The 22,835-nt window shown below is 45.4% G+C and overlaps 1 protein-coding gene and 1 long non-coding RNA gene across 16 annotated transcripts in view; one reads left to right on the top strand and one right to left on the bottom strand.

The window, feature by feature from the left end:
- CTNND2 (catenin delta 2) overlaps positions 1-22,835 on the bottom strand; it is a 2,713,436-nt gene that overhangs the window by 1,311,618 nt on the left and 1,378,983 nt on the right. The gene's annotated exons all lie outside the window — the stretch shown is intronic.
- The window catches only part of LOC137518500 (uncharacterized), a 226,095-nt gene that overhangs the window by 7,165 nt on the left and 196,095 nt on the right, over positions 1-22,835 (top strand). The window lies entirely within an intron of this gene.

Below are 22,835 nucleotides of genomic sequence, written 5' to 3' on the forward strand. Positions count from 1 at the left end.
GGCAGAAATCACATTGCATGCTAAACTGGAGGCCTAAAGTGCTTTAAAACATCTTGCATGTGTATACATCAATCAGGTATTGTAATTAGTGTACTGGTTCACACTGACAGACCAAACTCACTGTGTAATGCACCGCAAACAGCTGTTTGTATAGTGACGGCCGTGCTGGACGGGTGCGCACCATGGCGAGAGTGCAGGCCATGGCGGTTTTCAAGCCCATATGGTTGCCGGGCTGAGGTAGCTCAATGACAGAACAACAGTGACTGTCCAGCTGATTGAATTTGGTCTGTCCACAATGAAGCAACGACCTTATTATCTTGGTTGTGCCCCCCAAAAGACACTCATATAGCCGGCGGTCATTGCTTCATTGTGATACGCAAGCCTCTTCACCGCGGCAAGGTAACGATCACGAAGGGGAATTGACACATGTACATGCCTTTTGTTTTGTTGTTGCAGCTGCAGTGCAGCCAGAAAAATTAGGCAGGTATGTACACGCACCAGAAAAATTATTATAGCGGCCGCTGCTGGCAGCAGCCTTAAAAATTCAGGAATCCGCCTGGAGTCCTGGACACTGTTGGTAGTGGCGGAGAAGGCAGTCAAGCGGCCTGCAGGCAGAGATGCTGTGGGAGTGGGGTGCCAGAATCGGAGCAGGAGGTGGAAGATATGTCACGCTTCCGTGCGGAAGCTGAGGAAGATGACAGTGTTCTCCCCAGAATTTTTTTCCAGCCGGGTGGCATGAAAAAGTAGCCGGGTGGGGAAGTAAGGTCACATTGAGTGGAGAAGGAGGGTCACGCTGGGGGGGGGGGGGGAAGGGTGTGTGTGTGGAGGATCACAAAAAGTGTCAGGTAGGGTACTTCGATCACCCTGGGTAATACTAGGTGTGGAAGAAGATTGCGTTGAGTGCTACTGGATGTGGAGATAATACCACTGACAGCTATTAGGTGGGGAGGGAGATCTCACCCTTGGTGCAGGTGTTGTGGGTGAGGGGTTCATACTAGATGCTTCACACTGTGTTGCTAGTGGATTGATGGTACATGACTGGCTGCTGCTAATGGACAGGGAACCATCTCCCTTTGGGTTATATGGAGGGGGGGGGGGGGGGGTCTCGCACTGTGTGATGCCGATGGGGAGGTGCTGGTGGGCAAAGGAATCAGACTATGGGAGAAGGGAAAGTAAAATATACACAAACACACCCGACACGCATAGGCAGAACAGACCCATCAGAGTCCAGGAGAGATTCATGTATGAAGAATTGCAGTCTGGAGACACAGGACTTTCCCCGTCACAAGCACACATATAGAACAAGAGAGCTATGTGCTTCCACAGCCACTGGCTCTCGGTTATATCTGCAGTTTACATTGCGGCTGACTCCAGACAGCATTCCACCTTTCACTGTGACCTGCCCGGGATCCTCCTGCTATAAATCACAGCCCACCACACTTCTCCATCCCGCTGTCAGCTCTCCTATGACTCTAGCACGTGTTTCTCCCGTGCTATGAATCACAGACCACCGCACTGCTCCGTCCGCTTTATACGCTGAACTTAGTACACATAAATTAACATGTTCAGCCGGTGAATGATTGCTCTCTGCCTGCCTCTACTCTCTGCCCAGCACATCCCTGCAGAGCTTACACTAAAAGTAACAGTCATGAGCCTCTGAGTCTGCAGTAATAGTCGGCAGCTAGCTAGCGCAATGGTCACACCTCTTACCATGCGCTGAGCCAATCCGTGCAGGATCTCGCCGGGAAGCACGAGATCTCATGCGCAGAGGGGAAAAAGCACATCCTGACAGCCGGGCACTTGTCAGTGAAGAGTGCGGCTAGCGGTGATTTCATCAGCCGGGCGGTAACTTATCTTACCCGGGCGCTCCGCCCGGCTGATTGATCCTGGGGAGAACACTGAGATGAGGTGTTCTGTGTTAAATAGTCAACTATGTCCTGACAATATTGGGGGTTGATGGCACGTGCCTTCTTCTGAACTGTACTTTGGTCGAGGGCCACACAAAATCACAACAGCGTGACCTCGAACAGACCTGCCAGGTGGCCTGCCTCTGGCTCTGCCTCTTGTTTTGTCCATATTGGGGGGATGAAGTAAAAGATATGCACTGACTTGACTAATACAATGTACGGTTACACAGATGCAGTGACACCTGGTGGTGCCTAACCCTAAGACCCCCCTGGTGGTGCCTAACCCCAAATCCTCCCTTAGTGATCACTTTATTGTGTGAATAATAATGTTTTACAAATAGTAAGTGATAACATTTTAAATAACGTTTTAGTTAAATACAATAGATATGTTTAGTATGTTTGTAACCATTATTCGTCAGATTTAGCTATCGCTCGGTTTTTATCAGATGGATAATAGTGTTTTATAAGTATTACGTGTGAAGAACAATATATTATGATTTTGTTGTTGCAGTTTATTTGGTGGATAATAATGTTTTCCAGAGTGTTAATTAAAAAAAAAGTATATTACGATTTATTTGTTGACGGGTTTATATGTTGAAAATAATGATTTATGAAAAGTGATTATTTAAATATTACATTACGATGTAACTTAAAACTATAAATAAGTATTACTTTATGTGTAAAAGTTACTGGTCGTTGGCGAAGTTGGGAAACCTAAATTATCACGAATGCAGTTTGAAAACATAAATTATCACGGGCGCCCTTTTTTCCTGTTCGGCGCCCATCAAACTATATTTAATATGGGAGTCAATGGTAGCGCCCTTTTTGTCCACCTACCTCATGCGCCCAAATTTCCTGTCACCCCCTAAAAAAGCCGAGCCCCAAAATCTGGGAGAATGTGAGAAATTGCGGAAAAGCCGCCGCGGGTGCTCAGAGCAAGGCGGCTGATTCCGCGTCCAACGCGGCAGGTTGCGCACGTGGGCCTGCATCTGCTAGCATGACTGAACGTGGAGAAACCGCCGCATCTCCTGACAACAAGGCGGCGGATTCCGCGTCCGACGCGGCGGTTTGCACGCATAGGCCTACATCTGTCAGTATGGCTGCCTACCTATGCCTCGGATCCAGTTAGATGCAGATATTGTATTGCATGATTTCAAGATATTGTCCCAGTTGTCTCCAGGATAATCAGCCACTTGCATAATGCATATTTGCCAGTTCAGCTATACTCCAAACGGGGAGTGGAGACTAGCCTACAGTGTTGTTTGACCATGTGCAGGAGGCCTATAACATAATTGCCAAAAGTCCACGCTAGAGACGCATATACACAGAGCGGTACCAGGAGGGCTCACACCACCTCCTCACAGTTGTTCCCCGCTTCAGCTCCCATGCAATTGCAAGCGATGCCCGGAGGGCTCTCACCACCTCCTGTCGTAACCAAATCCTCTTCCAGCCTCCTGCGCCTACTGCCCGCTGTCTCCTCTCAACCCCATAGACTGTTCTGTTGCATCCACATCATGCTGGGTCCGCACGCCACACAGCGCGCAGCGGATGACGTCACTCTCCGGCCTGCCTCCGTTACTAGTATCGCCCGCCTCTCGGGCTTCGTCAGACGGTCACGTGAGTGGTCCCGTCTTGTTGCATTTAAAAGCCATCCTCTCCTGCTCGTTTGCATATCTCCACCTCTGCTTATTGGACATTGGCTACTGCGCTCAAGCATAGCAAACATTAGACCAATCATTTCAGTGTTAAGTGATTCCTTAGTTCACAGTCAGGGTTGCAGCTAGATTATCCATCTGTACTATTTATTATTTATTTATTTGTTGTATTTATAAAGCGCCAACATATTACGCAGCGCTGGACATTAATTTAGGTTACAGACAATATTTAGGGGTGACAAACAGCAATATGACAATACAGGAATACAAGAAAACCAGATCACACAGCACAGTATGAGTACAAGGTAATGCTTAGTCAGTCACTGGATGGGAGAATGGAGTTAGGCAAGTTAGGTTCACTCAAATGCATAGCATGGGTGCACAGTAATAGAGGTGCATGATCAGGTAGGACACAAAAGGAGTGAGGACCCTGCCCAAAGGCTTACAATCTAGAGGGAGAGGTAGGGACACGAGAGGTAGGGGACCAGAGTTCGGCTGTGGGTTTAGAGCAATTGTGAGGGGTGGTAGGCAAGAGTGAAAAGGTGAGTTTTGAGGGCCTTCTTGAAGGTGTTGAAGGAGGGGGCTGCCCTAATGGGTGGAGGTAGGGAGTTCCATAGTGTCGGAGCGGCTCTTGAGAAGTCTTGGAGGCGTGCATGGGACTGGGTGATGCGGGGGACGGTCAGGCGAAGTTCATTGGAGGAGCGGAGTGAGCGGCTTGGTGTGTATCTCTGAGTAAGATCAGAAATGTATGTTGGACAGGTTTTGTGGATGGATTTGTAGGTCAGACACAATATCTTGAATCTGATTCTGGACTGGATAGGAAGCCAGTGGAGGGATTCACGGAGGGGAGCCGCCCTGGTGGAGCGATGGGAGGAGTGGATAATTCTGGCAGCCGCATTCATGATGGACTGCAGTGGGGCTATTCGGGTCTTAGGGAGTCCAGACAGAAGGGCATTGCAGTAGTCGAGGCGGGAAATTATAAGGGAATGGATGAGGAGTTTGGTAGTGGCAGGGGTCAGGAAAGGGCGAATCTTACAGATGTTACGAAGGTGGAAGTTGCAGGACTTTGTGAGGTTTTGGATGTGGGGAGTAAAGGAGAGTGCGGAGTCCAGGGTGACACCCAGACAGCGGGCTTGAGAGGTAGGGTGAATAGTAGTGTGGTTAAGTGACCTGCACATCTGGGAGGTCCAGGGATGACCGGGGTGGGAAGATCATAAATTCCGTTTTGTCAAATAGAATCTAGCTGGATTTTTAGATTAGCTACAGTAATCCCTAGGGGGTTAAATTCGGATCTCCCCATATCACCCTTTTTGCCGCACCCTTTTTACTAGTCATTTTTACATATTAGTTAACGTCGAAGGACCCAACCACATACGCGATGATTGTTCTGTGGTGGATCTAAACTCAGACCTCACCAACATATCACGCAGATTGGGTGCCCTTTTAGCCACCATATGTGGGTACTCCCCAACCACCTGGATAATCTTGGGGTCCAGTCTTAGTAAGTGCCAATGTTTGGCCAATATCCTCCTCAACTGATTCCAATGTGTTCCATATTGCGTAACTAGACGTGTCACGTCATCTCTTGGTTCCTTCTTTTTTATCTCCTGAGTCAAAAGTGTTTCCCTTGGAGTCTCATCGCTTTGTGATTTCGCCCTCTCCAGGGTTTCCTTACTGTAACCACGTCGTCGAAAACGTCTACACATCTCCACAGCCTCTCTCTCATACTCGCCCGCACCGCTGCAATTTCTGTGTACCCTAAGTAGTTGTCCTACCGGAATACCTTGCAGCAGTGACGGCGGATGGAAGCTAGAGGCATGTAGGAGGGTGTTTCCTGCCGTCGGCTTACGATCAGTCTCAGTCATAATTCTGTCACCATCCTTACGTATTTTTAAGTCTAAGAAACTAATCTCATTCTTGTCAATTGTATGAGTTAACACAATGTTTCTATCATTCATATTCAGGTGGTCTAAGAATACCCCCAATTCTTCCATGGTCCCCTGCCAGACCAGGAGGACGTCATCGATATATCGAACCCAGGCCGCGACGTGCTCCCCAAACGCCAAATTTGCGTAGACCTCCTGTCACTCCCACAAGCCAAGATGGAGGCACGCATAGGCCGCGCCCATCGACGTCCCCCTGATCTGACGGTAATATGTCCTATCAAATCTAAAGCAATTTAGGGTCAGTACCATCTGCAGTAGGTCCATAATGACTTGGCATTGCCCTAACTGTACCCCTCCAACATTTTTTAAAAAGAATTCCACTGCTCCCAACCCCACATCATGTGGGATGGAAGTGTACAATCCTTCTACATCGATGCCAACTAACAGGTCAGTTGCATGTACTTAAATATCCTTCAAGAGGTACAGAACATGTCTAGTGTCACATGCATATGAGGGCAGCCCTTCAACAAACCCTTTCAGGCTAGTATCCAAAAAAGTTGATACTCTTTCAAAAGGGCCCCCTATCGCCAAAACTATTGGGCAACTCGGTAGTTTCTCTGCGTTTTTGTGCAATTTTGGTAGGAGGTACAGTATAGGTATGTGATATTTGTCTACTTTCATAAATCGCCATTCGTCACTACTAATAACGTTATCAACTAAGGCTTGATCAAGTCGATTATTCAATTTCTTTACAATGTCTGGAAAAGGATCTGAGGACAATTTTTTTTTACACCTCACTGTCATCCAGCTGTCTTTTCACCTCCTCAAGATATAATTCCCTACCCCAGACCACTACATTACTCCCTTTGTCACTAGGTCTCAAAATGACTTCCTCAGAGGACTTCAATTCCTGCAATGCTTCTTGTTCCTCTGGCGACAGGTTATTTTTAACAGCTGGATGCCAGTTCAGGTATTTCAAGTCATCTTCAACTGCCTCAGCAAATGTTTTTAGATGCGGGTTTAATGACAGTGGGGGAAAATATTTTGATTTCTGTCTTAGATCTGTGAAAAGCAGAGTTCTATTTTCCATTTCCTCAGCATTGATCTCATTTAGGTCTGACATAGATTCAAGTAGAACTACAGATCTCCTGTCTGCTAGTGTCATTTCTGTTTCTAGCTGTCCAGTATCCACCTGATCCAGGGGAGGACTGGGACCTTTTGACCTGGGGGGAAACACAAACCAGAGGCCCGTTATGATGGCAGCCCCAGCCCAAATGATGTCACACAGGCACTCCACGTCATATATGCCAGTAGTCACGTGGAGCGCCAATGCGGAAATACAGGCAACGGGTGCACATAATACATTTTGAGGGAAAACGGCCGGGGTATACGTCATGTCTATCATTCGTGGTTATCGCATGCCGTGATTATCGCACCTGACAACCACATTGGCCTGAGATTTCCCAACATCTCAGATTGATACATTCAACCAATTTCCACCCAAAATTTTTATCTGATTCGATAATATCAAAACGGATGGTCGATCGGCTATCAAGTCAACAGATGTATGGCCACTTTAATTCCCCAAAGCTCATTCCTCCCCCCCACACACACACTTATGTCCTCCCCTTCGCCACCATCTCTACTAATCCCTCAAATATGCCCCTCTTCCACCTCGGATATCCCCTCCCCCATTACCAGACACATCCTTACTGACCTTCCTGCTGGCACCATGATCCCTGCCTCGTTAATGCTAATTTCCAAAGTTTCGGTATCCCTCCTTCCAGCACTGTTTTCACTCCCCCCCCCCAAAATCCATGCCTTGCTTACCTGCTTTTTATTGGTGGTCAGTGGCAGTGAATCACTGCCTTCCCACGACCCACTTCACTATAGTATGAAACCCTATAGGTCACATCCATACTCAGTACTGATAGGTGGAAAAGTCATTATGAGTCGATCATAGTGAAAGAATCTGTCCGTAACAATTGATGCATGTATGGCCAGCTTTAGATTATGGTTTCTAATAACAAGATTGGAGAGAGGAGAGAGAAGGCAAAGCAAGTGGTTTTGGTTCACGGCGCTCAGCACCGGTTACCCAAACTAGGAGCCCCATAGCAGCAATAATATGCTGCGCGGGGCGCGTAAGGGAAATTCGGGGCTCCGGTGATCACCGTACCCCAAATTACACCTCCCTCAGAGTTGCAACGACTCAGAGGGGGAATAGTATTTAACACCGCCAGGGAGTTTAGTGGCAGCAGGAAGAGTCATCATTCGGTGCTCCTGGCGCCCAACTTGCCCGCAGCATACAAATACTAAGGGCTCAGACACACTATAAGCACTTTTATGAGCACTTTTTAGCCATCAGAACTTTCTGAGAGCTTTTTAAAAAGGGCTTCCATTGACTTACATTAAAATCATGGTAAAATCATGATCGCGGTAAAATCGCTTAGAAAAGCACTTATAGCGTGTCTGAGACCTTATGCAGAGAAGGGGAGAAACGGTGAGGAGAGAAAAGCTGAAAGAGAAGGAAGAAGATAGTTAAGTGACAAGACCATATGTTCTGTACAGCACTGCGGAAGATGGTGGCGCTATATAAATACTAAATAATAATAATATCAATAATTTGCCCCACCAGGATTGCACGTTTATTTAGCTTTCCTGTATAAGAAGAAGACATAGCCAGCTAGCACTAGGGGAAGAGGGAAACAAAGGTGAATGAGAGAAGGCTGGTGCCAACCAAGAGTGATTCTGAGCGATTTTCAAAACTACAGTGATTTAAAAAGCGCTTGGCTTATGTTACCCTATGACTGTGTTCTCACAGCAGCATTGTGATTTTTTAAAAATCGCAAACACACTGCATGTAGCATTTTTTGTAGCGATTCATTCAAAAATGGCTCTGAAAATTGCTTCACAAAATTGTACTTGCAAGTTGCTTGCGATTGCTATTGTGATTTTGGCGTGCACTAGCTCAGAGAGAGGAGTGGAGAGAGATTGAGAATAGCCTGAGATAGAGCAGAGCTGTATTGCAGTCTCACATCACACAGAGGCTACTTGCCTATAATATGACTCTTGTCCCTGCCAGTCTCTTATACAAGTCAGAAAGCAGCCCTCCTGGAGTCTAGGGACTGTCAAAAACTTTTCAACTTGTTTAAAGCCTTGTCCACACATGCAGTCATTATAACAATGGTGAGAAACAAGACAGATGTTTGCCCACGGACCCTCCAGGCAAGCTCTGCATCATGCTGTGTATATTTACCAGCTTGCCTGCCCTCTAATTGCACTTTTATCAGCTAGCCAAGTGTTTCACACTGCCTTATAACAACAAACCTGAATACACCAGACACTGGACCAGCCCTAAATCACTGAATGAAAGGCGGCCTGGGGGGAGATTGCCCCCCTTTCCCCCTGGCCAGTCCGCCCCTGACCTGATCCCTGTTAGTTGTAGTTTTTCCAGCCCACATAACCCTAAACAAGAACCTCCTCAGAAATAGACGTATATCTTTATATACCTCAAAATGATCGCCATGGCGTATTGGACAGAAAGACAGTCCTCTTTTAAAAGGGTTCTATGTGTATCTTTGATCTCATAAGTTAAAAGGTTTACCACATTCAAATCATCATGTACCGTATCACACTCTTGAGTCATTTCCTCATTATCCTCTACTGTCTCTTCTGTTGGACCTTCGTTTCCCTTGGTGGTTGATTTCTCTTTAATATTGGTTTTGGATCTTTCTTCACTGAAATGACTGGTCTAATGTTTGCTATGTTTGAGCGCAGTAGCCAATGTCCAATGAGCAGAGGTGGAGATGTGCAAACGAGCAGGAGAGGATGGCTTTTAAATGCAACACTCACGTGACCGTCTGACGAAGCCCGAGAGGCGGGCGATCCTAGTAACGGAGGCAGGCAGCAGAGTGACGCCATCCGCTGCGCACTGTGTGGCGTGCGGACCCACCCCCCCCTCGGTACACTTATCCAACGACATGGCCTGACGTACCACTGCTACGCCGATGACACACAGCTATACCTGTCCTTCAAACCTGGTGGAACAGACCCTACCCCAAAAATAAACTCTTGCTTAGCTGAGCTTCAGGCATGGATGAATGATAACTGGTTGAAACTAAATGCTGACAAAACTGAGGTCCTGTTTGTCCAAAGCCAGTGCTCGCCATCAAAACAGCTCTATCCTAAAGCAACACCAATCAGGATTGGGAATTCAGACATAAACAGCTCCAACCTTGTGCGCAGCCTTGGCGTACTAATCGATGGGGAATTGAGTTTCAGAAACCAAATTTCATCTGTAGTTAAATCTTCCTTCTTTCATCTGAAGAACATTGCAAAGATTAAACATCTGATTCCCCCAGAGGATCTTCAAACCCTAGTCCACGCCTTCATCACATCACGGCTGGACTACTGCAATGCCCTTTATGCTGGCCTCCCCAAAAAAGACTTGCGTCGCCTGCAATTAGTGCAGAATGCTGCTGCCAGATTGCTAACAAACCAGCCTCGCCACTGTCACATTACACCGATCCTTCGCTCACTGCACTGGCTACCAGTAGAATGGAGAATACTCTTCAAGATTGGACTGCTGACATTCAAATCCCTGCACAATCTGGGCCCTGGATACATGAAGGACTTGCTGAAGCTGCACCACACCTCTCACAACCTCAGATCAGCAAGTTCTATAAACTTGGTCACTCCCAGAGTGCACCTCAAAAAATCTGGAGACAGAGCCTTCTGTCATGCTGCCCCTACTCTTTGGAACTCCCTACCACACCCAGTAAAGACAGCACCATCCCTGGAGCTATTCAAATCCAGACTGAAAAGCCACCTGTTTAGCCTGGCATTTCCAGATTTATAAAATTCTTCCTCTGCACCACGATGGTCGGAGCCATGCTTATGCGCTTTGAGTCCCACGGGAGAAAAGCGCTTTACAAATGTTATTTGTTGTTGTTGTGGTTGTTGGATGCAACAGAACAGTCTATGGGGTTGAGAGGAGACAGCGGGCAGTAGGCGCAGGACGCTGGAAGAGGATTTGGTTACGACAGGAGGTGGTGAGAGCCCTCCGGGCATCGCTTGCAATTGCATGGGAGCTGAAGCGGGGAACAACTGTGAGGAGGTGGTGTGAGCCCTCCTGGTACCGCTCTGTGTATATGCGTCTCTAGCGTGGACTTTTGGCAATTATGTTATAGGCCTCCTGCACATGGTCAAACAACACTGTAGGCTAGTCTCCACTCCCCCCTCCGAGTATATACGTTTGGAGTATAGCTGAACTGGCATATATGCATTATACAAGTGGCTGATTATCCTGGAGACAACTGGGACAATATCTTGAAATCATGCAATACAATATCTGCATCTTACTGGATCCGAGGCATAGGTCCATACATTAAGTAGAGGTTTAGCAACTGGAAGAATACTCCCGGGAGTGTAGGACACTGATTATGTGTGGACTTTGTATGCATGCGCAGTGTGTATGACATGGCCGGCTGTGTATGGTTAGGCTGTATACACTGGATGGCTTGCATTTTATGGGGGTTAATGGGGAATTTTGTTATGCAGACTTAATAAAGTGCAATGTGTGTTTATGAGACCCAGTGAAACAGAGTAATTTGTCTCGGGGTGTTGTTGTGGGGGAGCGGATAGGTCCCCCGGCAGTAGTGTTGCACCGGGGGGGGGGGTGTTTGTCTGAGCTCCCCCCCCCCCCCCCCTCGCCCCATTGTTGGTGTGTTCACTCCCAGGATGCGCATATGCACTACAGGTAGACAAAATACGCAAGAGTAGGGAATCTATCCTTTGGGTAGGGCAGCATGGTAGGTTCTCCCTAGGCGTGGGCCGCGTCTGGGGAGTACAAAGTTCATGTGTTCTCTCTTCCCCCCCCCCCCCCCCCCCCCCCCCACCCGAGAGGCAGTTGCGGCGCTCTTGGGCAGTGGATGCTTTGTGGGGGTGTTTGCGCTGCCCCTCATTTCTTGGGGGCGCACAAGGAGGCCTACACGCGGCACCTCTGTTGATATGCAAGGATTTGTGTGGGCCAACTCCTGCAGGAATGTCAGGGAGGTAGCCTTAGATCCTGCACTATCTGGTAGGCGGGTGCAGTTTGCAACGCTTTCCCATTTTAATTAGACGAGAGTTAGTTTAGATTCAAATGAGTCATTAGACTTGAGGCAGCCAGTCAGGTGAAACTGATCAGAAGCACACACCTTTCACTCTCTTTAGGTATGCATTTAAAGCACTTTATGCCTCCAATTTAGCATTGCAATGTGATTTCTGCCCTTAAAACGCTGCTGTGCGTCAAATCCGTAATTTTCCCTTGGACTTTTGGCATGTACCCCACTTCGCCATGCCCCCCTCCAGATGTTAGACCCCTTGAAACATCTTTTCCATCACTTTTGTGGCCAGAATTAATGTTTCAAGTTTTGAAAGTTCGCCTGCCCATTGAAGTCTATTGCGGTTTGCAAAGTTTGTGCTCGAGGTTTGTGAACCTAAAATCGGAGGTTTGAGCCATCTCTAGTAAGCAAAAAAGTTAAAAGTACCAAATGTTAATATTTGGTTAAAAAGGTTCAATAAAGTTAATGTTAATGACTTTATTGCATTGCTGCTTGCCTTTTTTGTTTGTTTGTTTTTTCTCTCTCTCTCTTTTTCCATCCTTTACCCTTCCAGGTGGAACAACCGACTGACCGATCAACCAACCAGCTGCAGCACTGATGGACGGTGCATCCTGACAGAAGCATTGCGCGTCTGTAAGATTACACACAAGTTGGTGCATGCTGCACTGCAGGACGTGATTTCTCCTCCGCAGTAAGATACGTTTGCCAAGGCACATGAGCTGAGGGGCGGTGTTGGAGTTCCTATGCTTTAGCAAGCACTTTGTATCAAAATTGGCAATGTTTTTTTTATCCACATCGATCGATATGAATGGATTAATCGGGTTTGCCAGGGCATAGGAGCAAAGGGGCCCAAAGTCCAATGAGTACCTTTTGGATTTCACAGGTAATTTTTACTTGTTTGGTTTCCAGACTACTCCTCACGGTTTAGGGCCCCTAAAATGCCAGGGCAGTATAGAAACCCCACAAGTGACCCCATTTTGGAAATAAGACACCCCAAGGTATTCTGTGAGGGGTATGGCAAGTTCATAGAATTTATTTTTTTTTGTCACAAGTTAGTGGAAAATGGCACTTTGTGAGAAAAAAAAAATCCTTTTCCACTAACTTGTGACAAAAAAAAAAAAAATGTCTATGAACTCACCATACCCGTCACGGAATACCTTGGGCTGTCTTCTTTCCAAAATGGGGTCACTTGTGGGGTTCCTATACTGCCCTGGCATTTTAAGGGCCTTAAACCGTGAGGAGTAGTCAGAAAACCAAATAAGTAAAATTGACCTGTGAAATCCTAAAGGTACTCATTGGACTTTGGGCCCCTTTGCACAGCTAGGCTGCATAAAAGTGTCACACATGTGGTATCGCTGTACTCAGGAGAAGTAGTATAATGTGTTTTATGGTGTATTTTTACACATACCCATGCTAAGTGGGAGAAATATCCCTGTAAATGGACAATTTAGTGTAAAAAATGAAAATGATGTCCTTAACAGAGATATTTCTCCCACCTAGCATGGGTATGTGGGAAAAGACACCCCAAAACACATTATACTTCTTCTTCTGAGTATGGCGATACCACTTGTGTTACACTTTTTTGCTGTATAGCTGCGCAAAGGGGCCGCAAGTCCAATGAGCACCTTTAGGCTTTACAGGAATGCTCACAATTTAGCCTCCCCAAAATGCCAGGGTAGTACAAGTACCCCACAAGTGACCCAATTTTGGAAAGTAGACACCCCAAGGTATTCACTGAGGGGCATGGTGAGTCCATGGCAGATTTTTTTTTTTTTTTTTGTCACAAGTCAGCAGAAATGGAAACACTTTTTTTTTGTCACAAAGTGTCATTTTCTGCTAACGTGTGACAAAAAAAAAATCTTTTATGAACTCACTATGCCCCTCAGCAAATACATGGGGGTGTCTTCTTTCCAAAATGGGGTCATTTTGGGGGTATTTATACTATCCTGGCATTCTAGCACCTCAAGAAATGTGACAGGTGCTCAGAAAAGTCAGAGCTGCTTCAAACTGCGCAAATTCACTTTTTTGTACCATAGTTTGTAAACGCAATAACTTTTACTCAAACCAGTAAATATACACTTACTGCATTTTTTTTTTATCAAAGACATTTAGCACAATAAATTTGGACAAAAACTTGTAAGAAATTTTACTTTGCTTGAAAAATTTTATCTCAGAAAGTTAAAATTATTATTTTTTTACAAAATTCCTGTCTTTTTTGTTGAATATAATAAAAGCTAAAAATCGCAGCAGCAATCAAATAGCACCAAAAGTAATCTGCATTAGTGTCAAGAAAAGAAGGTAAAATTAGTTTGGGTGGTAAGTTGTATGACCGAGCAATAAACCGTTATAGCTGCAGTGGTCTGAATTGTAAAAAATTGCCTGGTCTTTAGTAGGGTTTAACACTGAATTGAACTTTATCCCAATCAGTAGCTGATACCCCCCTTTTACATGATAAATCTATTCCTTTTCCCAAACAGACCATCAGGGGGCACTGTATGGCTGATATTGTGGTGAAACTCCTCCCACAAAGAAATTCTGAGTATGTCCTCTTGGCAGTTTCCTGTCTGTGAACCCTGTTGCATTGTGGGAAATAGCTGTTTACAGCTGTTTCCAACTGCCAAAACAGCAAGCAGCAGCTACATCACTTGCCAACAGTAAAAATGTCACCATGTGATAAATGTCAGAATATAAATCAGGGATGTAAAAGATTTTACAATGGGCAAACACTGACTAAATCATTTATACATAATTATTGTAAAAATGAAGCACTTTTTTATTACATTATTTTCACTTGAGTTCCTCTTTAAGTGGTTAAGTGATAATGTCAAATGAGCAAATCATTATTTTCAACTAGTGACCTTAGCCCGTTTAAAAACGGGTAGGTCTGTCTCCGCGCGCCTGCCGCACACATGCGCACACCCGCCCACCACTCATGCACACCCATCGCACTCGCACCTGCTGCGCACGCTGTGTTATCTCCCGCTGTGATTTCCTATTCATAATCTCCCCGCCGGCACTGTGAGCGCAGGTTTCCAATGGAAACCTGCATCACTTCCTTAGTTTCAATTTTTATTATTATTATTATTTATTATATTTATAAAGCGCCAACATATTACGCAGCGCTGCACAATAGATAAATGGGTTAACATACAGGTAGAACATACGGAAACTCACAACAAAACAAGATCATGCAAATGATTTGATAATAATACAGTGTCATAGGTCAAAATAGGGACTGTTCGAGTCTACAAGAGGGGTGGTTGTGAGTAAGATTGCATAATCAAGCTGGATACATTAGGGAGGAAGGCCCTGCCAGCGGCTTACAATGTAACAATACATTGTATTCTATGTAGCGTACAAAGTACGCAAATAGGATTTTTGCCATCTTGTGGTCAAATAGTAAAATACACCTAGTGACTTTAGGGGAAAAAAATATCTATTACAAGAGGGCATATAATTATTAAATAATGGGCTAAAAATTAGTGATGGATGTAAAACTGAAAAAAATGCACCTTTATTTCGAAATAAAATAAATTATTTCCAAATAAAATATTGTCACCATACATTGTACTAGGATGTTGCAATAATGGCCAAATAAAATGTGTGGATTTTAATTATGGTAGCATGAATTATTTTAAACCTATAAAGGCTAAAAACTGAAAAAGAATGATTTTTTTCAATTTTTTTCTTATTATTCCCATCATAATGCATTTAGAATAAAATAATTCTTAGCATAATGTACCACCCAAAGAAAGCCTAACTGGTGGCGGAAAAAACAAGGCATAGATCATTTCATTGTGATAAGTAGTGATAAAGTTATTGGGGAATGAATGGGAGGAGCGTTGACAGGTAAAAATTCCTCTCGTCCATAAGGTGAAAAATACCCGCGGGCTGAAATGGTTAATTGATCAAAAAACACTTATTCTGCACTGTGGCCTTATACAAGGGGCATTAGTGGATACTAAATGCCAGTAGTGGTTCTTGACACTCATTTATTGTATTTTTAAAAATGAATGTAATTTCACGCAAGTCTGGTGACAGATGTTGATGTTATATGCATCAATTAACTAAAATATTGATCCTGTTAGTGAGGCAGTAGTGGATACTAGATGCCATTAGTGGTGACAAATGATAAATTAGTTATTGTTGGTACACTAATAGGACCAGCAGACCTGTCTCCCACAGTTAACGTGTGCATAGGACTGATAGAACAGCAATATAACAATAGCAAGAAAAAGAAACACAGCCCTTACAAGAGCTATTGTGTTTTCAAATCGGTGCACTACTAAGACCAGCAGACTTGTCTTCAATAGCTAACGTGTGCACTGGACAAACACAGAACAGCAATAAAACAATAGCAATAGCAAGAACAATGAAAACAGTCCTTAGAATGGTGAACTACTGTAGTACTATGCTCTGACTATACCTGTCTTCAAAAGCTAAAGTGCACTATGTGGACACACTAAAGAGCATCATTAAAAGTTCAAAATTACTTCCTTTAAAAGATACATTTAAAACTCTGGCCCATGGTTAGTTCTCAGTGTTAGACAGAGTTGCCTGGTGTGTACTGAACTTTGAACTGTTGTATGCGCCCCTATTTTTATTGCCTGAGGAAGCAGGGTTACGCCTGCGAAACGCATTGCAAGTTATCGTGGAGTATGCCAATAAATCATATGTTTAAATAATTGACCGTTTCTAGTGTCCACCACTGCCTTCCAAGAAATTTTTAACTATTTTACCATTGTTTTTACTCTTCTGGCGCCTATGTTCATCTGGCAGCTTTGCATCCACCCTTGGTGGAGGGGGATCCCCCTTTTTTTCCTATCTACAGAGAGTGACTTCATAATCCTGATTGAGGACAGGATAATCTCCTCACCTGCCTATACAGTGGTTGCCTTGGAGGTAACCCGTGTTTGTGAGTATAAAACGTTTATACTTTTCCATCAATCCACATTTCCAGTACATACTACACTACACTATATTGGGCTCTTAGTGTCTCTTTTTCTCTCAGTGTTAGCAGATTAGGCACTCAGGTGGCTCCTACACTTTTCATTATGTTTTGTCAATTCAAATTTTTCAAATAAGCTATATTGGAGGGCAAGCCTTACATCACCTGGAAAGCCAAATGTGGAGGGGGAAAGCACTAGACACTTGAAAACTGTATAGGAAAAGGAAGGAGGCCACTAGACACCAGGGAACCATACAGGGGAAGTAGGGGGGGGGGGGGGGGGGACAATAAACACCAGGAAACAGAGAGAGGACCACTAAACTTCAGATAATTGTATAGATGAGAGAGGGAGGACCACTAGACACCAGGGAACTGTGTAGGGGATGAAGAGAGGCTATTAGACACAAGGGAACTGTATGGGGGGAGGGGGTGTCATTAGAAACCATTGGATTTTATAGAGGAGAGTGGTGGCCACAAGACATTCAGCTTGGCCCCAGACTTTGTCCCAGAGATCAATTTCAAACCACTTTGTATTTGAGTTCGAATCCCTTGCATTTAAAGGTTTCTGGGGGTAAAGTAGATGGTGAATTGGTACTGCAGCAAGAAAATGCACTGGAGACATAGAACACTGGCCTAACTACCGTTCTTCATATTTGTAGTACACATCTTTCTGTAAACTGCTTCACACAGCATACAGGCAGAGTGTAAAATGTTTGGTGTGCTGAAGTGTGTATAGGTAGATAATGGTCCTGGATGGAGTGCCATGATTGAATGCCATGAGTCTGCTGTTTCTGCAGTGATGGGTTAAATTTTGGCACCATGATGATGTATGTGGGGCGGTTTAAATGTGTCATGTGTTCATCTTCAGAAGCAAACAAGAGCATGCATTGTTTGCAGGGAGTGCTTTAAATAAATTCAAACTCTACTACTTTAATGTGTTTGAGTCTTCGTACCAGGTAAGACGCATTACGCTTACCCTTGATGTATTGATATTGTACTATATATCTTGGAATCTAAGGGCGCCTCCCACAGTGTTTTATACATGCATTGTTTGCAGGGAGTTGTCCACAAGCAAACAGTTCCGGACATCTCTACCAGAGCCCTGCAAAATGACTGAGGGCTCGTTTCCACTATCGCGAATCTGCATGCGTCCAACGCATGCAGATTCGCACATGTAATGCAAGTGGATGGGCCTGTTTCCACTGTAGCGTTGTTGAGGTGCGTTTTTTTTCAGCGGTAAAAAAACGCACAAAAGAGCCAACGAATTCGCCTGCGAGTGGAATGCATGCGAATCGCCGCTAATGTATTTAATAGGAAATTCGCATGCGGCTATGGTATGCGAATTTTCATGCGAATTCGCATAGGTACCAATGTAATTCAAACAGGCAGTGACATGGTTAATTTCGCATATACCCTCACCTATGCGAATTCGCATGCGAATTCGCGGCAAAAAACACGCAAAAATTTGCATCCGCATGCTAATTCATGGAATTTCAACAGCGGTGGAATCCAGGCGATTCTGCACCGCAATAGTGGAAACGAGCCCTTATAGTTTGACACAAATTTGCATGCATCTTTTTAATCACTTCAGCCTACAGTGTTGTTCACCTTATGCATCCGAGCAACTTTCACCTCCCATTCATTCGCCAATAACTTTATCACTACTTATCACAATTAATTTATCTATATCTTGTTTTTTCTGCCACTAATTAGGCTTTCTTTGGGTGGTACATTTTGCTAAGAATTATTTTTTTCTAAATCCATTTTAAAAGGAAGATTAAGAAAGAAATGGAAAAAATTCATTATTTCTCAGATTTTGGCCATTATAGTTTGAAATTCATACATGCTACCATAAGTAAAACCCATGTATTTTATTTGCCTATTTGTCCCGGTTATTACACCATTTAAATTATGTCCCTATGACAATTTATGGCGCCAATATTTTATTTAGAAATAAAGGTGCATTTTTTCAATTTGCATCCATCACTATTTACAAGTTTATAATTTAAAAAAATATAATATACTCTCTTGACATGCATATTTAAAAAGTTCAGACCCTTAGGTAAATATGTATGTTTTTTTTTTATTGTAAATTTTTTTTTTTAATTTAAAAAATGTGTTTGGGTAATTTTTGGTGTGGGAGGTAAACAGCTAATTTTAAATGTAAAGTGTAACGATCGGTGTCAGCACACAGAGAGAATCTGATTATTGGCGATCTGCAGTATCGCCAAGAATACAGATATATAACCGATTATTGGCGATCTGCAGTATCGCCGATAATACGGATATATTGCTAACCTCTGGACACCCAGCAAGGGGAACACAATAAATACAGCAATATAACAAAAGTGTGGAAATATCCACCTCACGGCAATTCCTCAGAGGTGTGGTTACCTCTGAATGGGAACCCCGTGAGTGAGATCCTCTAACCAGGCAGAGTGAGGAATCTCGACCCCTAGCAGTAATCGTCTGCTTGGGGCAGGCGTCTCGCAGAGGCAAGCCTCAAAGATAACCCTCCAGTGGGAGACGTTCCACTGAAGGGAGGAAGGTCAGACAGGCAAGGGTTCGGCAACAGAGATGACGGCAGCAGTACAGGAACGGAAGGCAGAAGAATAATCGGTAATCAGGCAGAGGTCGGCAACAAGAATCAGATAGGCAGAGGTACAATAGCGTAGAGAGAGAGAGTAGTCAAGGATAGCCGGAGTCAAAACACAGATACAATATCAAATACAATCCTAATTAAGGTGCGAAATCCTTAGTATCAACATCAGGGAACTGAGCTAAGGTCTGAGCACTAACACAAGTGTATTCACGACAGCAGACAACTTGCTACTGACAGGCAAGTTGTATTTGTAGCTAGAGAGCTACTCAGCGCCGCCCCAGAGCCCAACCAATCAGGGACTCTCCTGATGTCAGCTGACAGGAGTGTCAGCTGACCCTCCTACGTAGGAGGTAAGAGTCCTGTCTCCTTGCGCGCACGCTTGTGACCCTCTGCCTCAGAACATCCGAGAGACCAGGCCCTGAGTCCACGCGTGCCCGCGTCCCAAACTCCGCTGGCCGCATAGTGGGACCCGCCGCCGTGCTGCTAGTGGCGGCGGCGCCCGCCCAGCTCTGTGCTGGCGGTTCCGTGAGCTGAACGGAAACCGCCGGCTGGGATGCGGAGGCCGCCGCCACGCTGCCCTGCGCGGCGGCGGCTCCGCTATTGTTTACAGTACCCCCACCTTTGAGGAGTGGACTCCGGACACTTCCTACACGGTTTCTCAGGATGTAATTGATGAAACTTCTTTCTCAACCTCTCAGCATGCATGCGATCCTCTGGAACCCAGGACCTCTCCTCCACACCGTTCCCTTTCCAATGGACCAGATGCTGCACTGAATTCTGCACCAGGCGAGAATCCAAGATCTTTTCAACTGCATACTCCATCTGGCCTCTATTACCACGGGGGGGGGGGGGGGGGGGAGAGGAATCCACATACACTGCCGGCTTCAGTAGTGAGACGTGGAATGATCTGCCACATCTCATGCTGGCAGGAAGATCAATGACATAAGAGACATCATTGATCCTCTTGACCACCGGATAAGGCCCTATGAATCTGGGACCCAATTTGGTGGATGGTTGTCTGAGTGCCAAATGTCTGGTTGACACCCACACCTTGTCTCCTGGAGTAAAGTGCCATTCGACAGAGCGTCTTTTGTCGGCCTGTCTTTTTTGTCTCTGAAAGGCCACTCCCAAATTCTTCTTCACTTGTCCCCAAAGTTCCCTTAAAGTCCTCTGCCAATCCTCCAGGGCCGGGAAGGGCGAGGAACACACCGGAAATGGGGAAAACTTAGAGAATTTTCCTGACACAACCTGAAAAGGGGACAACCCTGTTGACGCACTTTTCAGGTTGTTGTGTGCAAACTCCGCGAAGGGTAAAAAACGAACCCAATCGGTTTGTGCATCCGCTACATAGCATCTCAGGAACTGCTCCAGAGCTTAATTAACCCTCTCGGTCTGCCCATCAGTTTGTGGGTGATACCCTGATGAAAAAGACAGGTTCATCCCCAACGTATGGCAATAGGCCCTCCAGAACTTTGATACAAATTGGACTCCTCTATCTGAAACCACATCGTCCGGGATACCATGTAACCGGAAGATATGTTGTATGAAGAGATCGGCCAATTCCTGGGCTGAGGGAAATCCTTTAAGTGGAACAAAGTGTGCCATTTTACTGAACCTGTCTACGATTACCCAAATGACACTCATGCCCTCGGACCTGGGGAGCTCGCCAATGAAGTCCATGGAAAGATGGGTCCACGGTTCATTTGGCACTGGCAGAGATTGTAGGGTGCCCACCGGAGCCAGGCGGGAAGGCTTACTCCTGGCGCAGACAACACACTCCCTCACAAATTCCTTACAATCTGAGGCCAATGAAGGCCACCACACACACCTAGTGAGCAGATCCAGAGTGCGAGCGACCCCTGGGTGACCTGAGTTCTTATGGGTATGGAATAACTGCATGATCTGTAATCGGAAAGGAAGTGGCAGGAAGAGAACCCCTTCCGGTTTCCCTTCCGGGGTATCTAACTGGTAAGTAGCTAGTGTAGCTGCCCATTCCTCCCAGGTGTCCACGGCAGCTAAGACTAGCTTGGAGGGTAGGATACCCTCTGGCGATGTCGACTGAGTAGTCTCAGGCTCGAAACATCTCGAAAGAGCATCTGCCTTGACGTTTTTAGAACCTGGAGTGTACGTGATCATTAATCTGAAGCGAGAAAAGAACAAAGGGGTAAGTCTCTTTGCTCCCTCAATGTACTCCAGGTTCTTATGGTCTGTATACACAACAATAGTATGCTCTGCACCCTCCAGCCAATGACGCCACTCCTGAAAGGCCAATTTGATGGCAAGGAGCTCCCTGTTACCCACATCGTAGTTTCTTTCAGCTGGGGAAAATCTACGTGAGAAGTAGGCACAGGGATGGGTCTTGCCCTGTAAACCAGAACGTTGAGACAGGACAGCCCCCACCCCAACTTCCGAGGCATCCACCTGCACTATGAAGGGAAGGGTGACATCGACATGTCTTACTATAGGTGCAGAACAAAACAATTTCTTTAGGATGTTGAAGGCTGACTGAGCCTCTGGTGACCAATGGTATGGATCAGCCCCTTTTTTGGTAAGACTAGTCAGAGTTGCTACTACCGAAGAGAATCCCTTGCTAAATCTCTGGTAGTAGTTAGCAGAACCAAGGAACCTTTGAAGTGCCTTCAAACCCACCGGTTGTGGCCACTCTAAGACAGCCGTAACCTTTTCTGGATCCATAGAGAGACCCAAAGTGGAAATAATATACCCCAGAAAAGGAATCTGAGTGACCTCAAAAAGGCACTTCTCTAGTTTGGCATACAGTGAATTTTGTCTTAACTTCTTCAAAACATACTTAACATGTTTACGATGCTCTTCAAGGTTTAGAGAGAAGATCAGTATATCGTCAAGGTAAACCAAGACAAACCTCCCCAACACCTCCCTGAACACCTCGTTTATTAACTCCTGGAAGACGGCCGGGGCATTACATAACCCGAAGGGCATAACGAGGTACTCGTAATGTCCGTCGGGCGTATTGAAGGCCGTCTTCCACTCGTCGCCATCCCTGATGCGCACCAGGTTGTATGCCCCACGTAAGTCTAATTTTGAAAAAATACTGGCGTTGGTGATCTGGGCAAAGAGATCGTCAATTAAAGGCAACGGATAGCGATTCTTGATGGTGATCTTGTTTAGACCTCGGTAGTCAATGCAAGGTCTAAGACCACCATCTTTCTTTTGGACAAAGAAAAAACCTGCCCCGGCCGGTGACCGGGAAGGATGGATGGATCCTTTTGCCAGGTTGTCTTTAATGTATTCCCGCATTGCCAGCTTTTCTGGTCCTGACAAATTATAGAGATGACCTCTGGGGGGCATACAACCAGATCTTAAATCAATAGGGCAGTCAAAACTCCGATGTGGTGGGAGTTTATCGGCTGACCTGGGACAGAACACATCCGCAAACTCCGCGTACTACCCTAGTAACCCTTTAATCTCTATCTTGGCAGCACTACAGGCAATCTTCCCCAAACAATGATTGCGGCAGTAAGGTGACCAACTGAGTAGCTGACCTGATGCCCAGTCTATCTGTGGGGAGTGAAGCTGTAACCAGGGCATACCGAGGATTATGGTGGAGGTTGCCATGCGTAAAACAAGAAACTGTAAAACCCCAATCGTACATGATAACCTGGGTGTTATTGAGAAAGAGGTTGTCTGCACTGTAAAGGAGAGTCATCCACTGCAGTAACGACTACTTGTCTGTCTAAACGTTGTAAAGGAACAC

This window comes from Hyperolius riggenbachi, chromosome 5 (genome assembly GCF_040937935.1).
Source record: "Hyperolius riggenbachi isolate aHypRig1 chromosome 5, aHypRig1.pri, whole genome shotgun sequence".
In the NCBI taxonomy this organism is placed as follows: domain Eukaryota; kingdom Metazoa; phylum Chordata; class Amphibia; order Anura; family Hyperoliidae; genus Hyperolius; species Hyperolius riggenbachi.